Below are 7,184 nucleotides of genomic sequence, written 5' to 3' on the forward strand. Positions count from 1 at the left end.
TTTAATGTTTTAAGGTCACCTGCAAGATGCCACTGAACTTGAAAGTCTCCCCTTCCATCTAGACGTAGTACCTCTCCCTGGTTAGTCTGTCGATCAATCAGCTCCGGAATATTAGTTCGATGGAACACCCAATATAGAATCTCATGATCTTCTTTCTTTACCTGCAACACAAAATAAATGAGACTTAAGTAGATCTGAACATTTGAGCTTACTTGAGAATATCGCTTACCTCAAACGCACCAAGCCACCATATGTTAGATTCTGATTGAACACTAAAATATAAAGGATCATCACTGGGACACTTTGAGAGGGCTCTATTCATTAAAGTAATAGTAACACGCTCTAGCTTTTTCTCTTTAACAAGCTCACACTCATCCAGTTTAAACACAAAATGTAATAGTCCACGTGACTCTTCAAATGTGATGTTGTAAAACTCCACCATTCTCTTCTGTAGTGTCCGCAGGTCCATAAAAATATTGTTGAACTCATCATATGCCATGTTTGCTCCATGGCCACTGTAAGTTGCTTTAATATGAAAGGGCTGTCCAAGATAGTCTCCCTGTGCCTCGTTAAGCTGAAGCCTCTCTTTCCAAACACTTGAGGCTGATGGTAGAAGTTTGGATTTTATACCCTTCCTAACAAAGATGGATGAGACAGACTTTTGGATAGCCGAATATCCTCTTTTGCTTACACCAAGTGAATCAAGTGTACCTTGTATCTCTTTTGTAGGCACTGAGTTCTCTGAAATAAAGCGGTCCACTACATTTCTTTGTAGAACCTTAAACTTCTTGTCATGTACTATATCTGCTGCCAGGCTTCTACTTATAAGTGGCTTCAATCTCTTTCCTATATTGGCTTTGGGGTCAATGTTTTCCTTGTCAGGATAGATTGAATCTCTACATGAAGACAATGCATAAGTAAATAACAGAAAATTTGCTTCACTAATACTATTTAGGCACATGAAAACAATGCATAACAAGAAAAAACAAAGAGATTACTTAACTAAGACAATGTAGCCAACCAAGAAGCATCACCTTAATGCTCGGATTCTTTTCTTGAGACCTCCTGATGCAACCTGCAATGTTTCAAGATTGCGCAATTTCTTCTTTCGGATACGACCACCCAAGATGGTGTCCTTCATTTGACAACTTCGCACCTTTCCTTTCAGTTCTTGTACCTCTGTTTTATGTTGCAAAATGGTAACCTGATCTGTAGAATGTAAATGTGAAAGGCGAACAATCTCACATTGTTGAGCTTGGAGAATGCTCTTGTAAGTTTCAGCTTCTCTTGTAAGTGATTTACAGTAACCCAGAAGGCTGTTTTCTCCATCACCAGCAAAGGTCAATAAGCTTGTAGGATTGACAAACGGTGGAGACGCATTAGTTATTGGATTCTTAGGGTAGAGAGAGCCTCTCGTCCAGATATCTATGTGTTTAGCTCCTTGAGCTCTGAGCGTGTCTATGGAGGTGGGAGGTATATGTGTGTTTGTTTTACTGCGCTTAATCAATGGTTGGTACTCATTGTCCAAATCAATGTGAAGGTGATATTTGGCTCGTTTCTGGGTAACATTTGTGCCATTTGAGGAGTGCGCCATTAGCCAAATGTGCAGGTTTAATGGAAAGTGAATAGCAGCTGCGGATTCGTCCCTCCATGTTAGCCTCATTCCCTCCGTATTGACGTTGTTCATTCAATGCAACTGAAAAGAGGATTATCCCTCAATCACTACGAACGAATGTTCAGAGGAGTAAGGAATCTACTTAAAGTACACTTTTTGAAGTTTTACTATGAAAGACCCAGCTCTTTTATTTGCCATTTTTTCTAGAGAGAGAGTGCAAAAAATACATTTTCTTAGAAGGCCCTCCAAATGACCTCCGAAATTTCCTAATGGCCTGGCGCGATCTTCGCGTTGTTGTCTATAGGATGAACCCGACGCAGCCTGATCGCTCTTTTCTTGCCACTCCCACTCTGGTTTTCCATGTTGCCACCGCAATAGCTCATGTCTGGATCTCTAACCCGGTTGGCTATTGTGCGCCATACACTGGACTGCTTGTTTTTCAAAAATGTTTTTATGTAGCCTTCCAACCATTGTTGTGAAAAACGTTGATCGGGGGCATTTGGAAATCTAGCATATAGTGCGTCCTCAATGAAGCATGCATGATCAGGTAGTTGGTCTCTAAATTTTACAAAACACTTCTTATATGTTGAAAGACCATAAGATGCAAGCTGCTACGGAGTGTAGCGGCCAAACAATCCCTCCGTCGAACATAGGTGCTGATCTCGTAAAGAGAAAGATCGTTGTAGGTCTAGATCTACGATCGATGGAGGAACCTGAGTAGAGTAGATATAGGATGGCCATGCCTGCAGATAACAAAAATAAACCTATGACACTCATGGTTTAGGGTTAACTAGCCAAAAACAATCTTTATTTCTTTGTTTGTTCTCACTGCCTCAAGACTCGGGTCCATTGGAGGCGATGTCACTACAAGAGGTCACTTCAATTTCGGTGTCAAATTATCGACGGCAATGGCGGGGGTCGGTATATGTGTAGGTAAGTATGGAGAGAGATGAACATTTTAAAAAAAAATCATTTTTTATTTTTTTACGCCTGTATCGATGTATTTTCTGGTGCCTACATAGATATGTATTCCGACGCCTCTTCCGATGTTTTTTCCTACGCTTGTACCAGCGCCTGTACCGACGGACTCTGTAAAAATCAAACCCACAGGTCTTTCCTTGCGCATTTCTCTTGCTCTCCTCCTCCTAATCTACTACAGATTCTTGCTCTCCTCCTCCTCACCTACTGCTGGAGGTGAGAATCTTGCTTGTGGACAACTCCTTAGCATCAAGGTGAGATTCTTTTCAAGTTTTCTTGTAGGTTTAGGGTTTAGGGTTCAACATAGTGTATGTGTTTGCGTTTTTGCAAGTTTGAAGACGTTTACAAGACCCTTTCTTGCTCAAATAGTCCGCATGTGAGTGCTCAAAAGTTTTATGCATATTATTAATTTAAAATTATATTGTATATTGACAAAATAAATTTTTATTCATTAGGATTTCAATGCTTTAAATTTTATGCAATTTTGTTTAGAAATTATGCTTTGGAAAAATTTTGTTTTGAAATTATGGTTTGGGGTAATTTTGATTTGAAATTATGCTACGGGGAAATTTTGTTTTGAAATTATGCTTTGAAGAAAATTTGTTTAGAAATTATGCTATGGAAATTTTTTGTTTTGAAATTATGTTTTGAAGAAAGTTTGTTTTGAAATTACGCTACCATCTCATCATCATCATGCGATTGATGAGGTTTAAGTTATAGGTTTTGGTTAGGTTTAGTTTAGGTTATAGGCTAGGTTAGGGTATAGGTTATATGTTAAGTTATAGGTTATAGGTTAGGTTAGGTTCGATTAGGTTTAGGTTATATGTTAGGTTAGGTTAGGTTAGCTTAGGTTAGGTTATATGTTAATTAGGTTAGGTTAGGTTAGGTTAGATTAGCTTATAGGTTAGGTTATAGATTATAGACGAGGTTAGGTTATAGATCAGGTTTAGGCAACATATTAGGTTATAGGTTAGGTTAATTAGGTTAGGTTATATAGGTTTTACATAAAAGGTTAGGCTAGGTTATAGGTTAAGCTAACTAATGTTTAGGTTATAGGTTTGGTTCGAAAAAAATCTGATGCTCCCAACTGAAACATTGGCGGTCCATAACCACGATGTCAGTAGCTTACAAAATTATTGCCAAGTCAATTTTCCTAAGACTCTATCCCACTATGGATAAGGGTATCACTCCTCGCCAACAAGGTTTCATCAAAGGAAGATCTATTTAAGATAACAACTTGACAGCAATGGTTAGATTAGAATACACACAATTCACCATGCAAGATTGTGTTGGTTATAGGTTAGGTTATAGTTAGCGACAAATAGTAGAAAAAATGCAAACGAAGTTCGAAAATGACTCTTGTACTTCAAAAAACGCAAACGGACTTCGATTAGGTTAGGTTATAAGTTATATTATGTTATAGGTTATAGGTTAGGTTAGATTATAGGTTTGGTTAGAGCTAGCGACAAATTAATAGTAGAAAAAACACAAACGGACTTCGAAGATGACTCGTGAACTTCAAAAAACGCAAACGGATTTTGATTAGGTTAGGTTTAAGTTATAGGTTATGTTTAGATTATAGGTTAGGTTATACGTTATAAGTTATGTTAGATTGGGTTTAGGTAATTATAGGTTAGGTTTAAGTTATAGGTTATAGATTATGTTAGATTATAGGTTAAGTTAGAGCTAGCGGAAAATTAATAGTAGAAAAAATGCAAACGGACTTCGAAGATGACTCGTGTACTTCTAAAAACACAAACGGACTTCGGTTAGGTTCGGTTTAGGTTATAGGTTAAGTTATAGATTATAGGTTGTGTTAGGCTAGGTTAGGTTAGGCTTAGGTTATAGGTTAGGTTAGAGCTAGCGGAAAATTAATAGTAGAAAAAACGCAAACAGTTCGATTAGGTTAGGTTATAGGTTAGGTTATGTTAGGTTTAGGTTATAGGTTAGTTTAGATTATAGGTCAGGTTAGAGCTAGTGACAAATAGTAGAAAAAATGCAAGCGGATTTCAAAAATGACTCGTGTACTTCAAAAAACACAAACGGACTTCGGTTAGGTTATGTTATAGGTGAGGTTATAGGTTAGGTTTAATTTGGTCATAGGTTAGGTTTAATTTGGTTATAGGTTAGGTTACATTAAGTTATAGGTTATAGTTTAGGTTAGGTTAGGTTATAAGTTATATATTAGGTTTAGGTTATAGGTTTCAAAAGCGCAATTGAACTTCAAAAACGCACACAGACTTCCAAAACACTAATATATAGTCATTGACCCTGTGGTCCTAATCTCCGTGCACCTCTAGACCGAGGTGTGCGGGATCGGGCAGGGCTAGAGAATGTGAGGTTGTTAGAGCTAGCAGCAAAGAGTTGAAAAAATGCAAACAGACTTTGGAAATGTCTTGTGTACTTCAAAACCCAAGCGAAAATTGATAAACAAAATAACACAATCAGACTTCAAAAGCACACACAAACTTAAAAAAACTTAATATATAGTCATTGACCAATAAAGACGAGATTATTATCCTGTGGTCCTAATCTCTGTGCACCTCTAGACCGAGGTGTGCGAGGATTGGGCTTGGCTAGAGGATGTGAGGTTGTCATGTATTTTCATGTAGCTAGTAGTGTGTAGTTATAACAACTAGAGTATTTTAATTATTTGTTGCATCATTGGTAGATAAAGTATGGACGATAGGATGGAATGTCCTTGTGCGCATTGCAAGCATCAGATCTTTTGAAAACAAAAAATCTACGACTAGCACATACGCAATCACGGTCTCTTTTCGACCAGCACATATGCAATCACGGTCTCTTTTCGATAGAGCAACTACAAGAATTGCGTTATTGATCTCATGGTCCAGAGACAATAGATCAAACTCCGCAAGTAGATATTGCTCCAACTTCATCTCAAAGAAGAAGATTTTCAAACGAATAGCCATCGACTGAGTCCTCCCAACCAATACCTGATATGGCATTTCAAGAAGTAGGAGGGAGCAGATGTTAGAGGCGTTCTTTGACATGGATCCCATCATTGAAAACATAGAAGATGACATCATTCAACGCAATACTGCCAACCAATCTCAGCCATCCCATCCATATGATCGACATCATGATAGCAACAATAAAGAGGGCGAGATGATGCAAACTCTTGCACGCATGCCGCTTTACAATGGTGCAAAAATCTCAGTTCTCCGTACCACTTTGGTAATGCTTAATTTGCAGTCTATCTACGGGTGTTCTGACACCTCCGTCACATAACTTTTCAGGTAAATACATTGTATCCTAAGCATGGTCAACTGCAAGCTACAGTTCAATAATTTGATGAAGGGGCTGACGTGTTCATGTAATGACAGGTTTCTTAACAAGAAAATCTTTCCAAAAGGGAATCACATGCCCCCTACCCGTCCAGCCGCTAAAAAACTTCTTACTAATTTGGACTTGGATTATCACAGAATACATGCATGTCCTAATGATTGTATACTTTTTCGCAATGAGTATGAAAATTTGAAATAGTGTCCCAATAGTTGATCAAACAGGTATAGAGAGGACACACAAGGAAAATTTATCCCTGCAAAGGTCCTTCGATACTTTCCTATCATTCCAAGAATAAAGATCATGTTCAGGTGCAAGTCTATAGCCTCTTTGATGACATGGCACTCAAATACTAGATTGACAAATGATGTGATGCGGATACCTACTGACTCTCGTGCATGGAAGCACATAGAGGAAAGTTTGACTACATTTAAGAATGAGCCTCAATGTATCTGCTTTGGTCTGGTAGTAATAGACGGAGTAAACTTATTCAGATTAGGAGTTCGTCATGGAGCACGTGGCCTATTTATCTGGTTAATTATAATCTTCCACCATGGCTAGCTATCAAAGAAGGGCCATCTGTTGTTGTCACTGATCGTCCCAAGAAAGTACAAATCAAGGAACATGGATGTCTATCTAGTGCCACTTATAGAGGAGCTCCAAATATTGTGGACAGGAATCGATGTGGTTGATATGTACCAACCAATCGGACGACGGAATGTACATGTGCAAGGAATTCTCATGTGGACCATGCACTAATTTCCAGGCTTTGATGAGTGTTCAGGTAAGTGCCTTTGAAACCCTCACACACGTCATGTTATTCCTCGCTATACCAACACTTATATATTTTAAATTTGTGCTTTTTCATGCTTGAGTTACTCGGGCAATCATGAATGTCCAAAATGTGGTCCTTGACTTGGCTTGCACCGCTTTTGAGCATTTGATCAAGACAATTTATGAGGAGCATAGCAGATTTTTGCCTGAAAGACATGAGCTATGTGGACCAAACGTATGCAAACATGGCATGCATCCACTGAAAGCAAGCGATTGGAAAAACATGTTGCTAAAGAGGGGAGATTTCATGCCACCTGAAATGAAAAGTCTTTCTATTTTCCATGAACTCCCGTACTGGAGTAACCTGCTGATTAATGATCACCTGCTCAACCCAATGCACATCTTCAAGTGTGGGGAGATCATATGGAAAACCATCACTGAAAAAAGAGAGAGTAAGGTCCAAAGAGATGACCTCCAGGTTGTGGGTCGAATGCCAGAGATGTGGCCTCGA

Source organism: Adiantum capillus-veneris, chromosome 6, assembly GCF_014529385.1.
Source record: "Adiantum capillus-veneris isolate H3 chromosome 6, ASM1452938v2, whole genome shotgun sequence".
NCBI classification, from domain to species: domain Eukaryota; kingdom Viridiplantae; phylum Streptophyta; class Polypodiopsida; order Polypodiales; family Pteridaceae; genus Adiantum; species Adiantum capillus-veneris.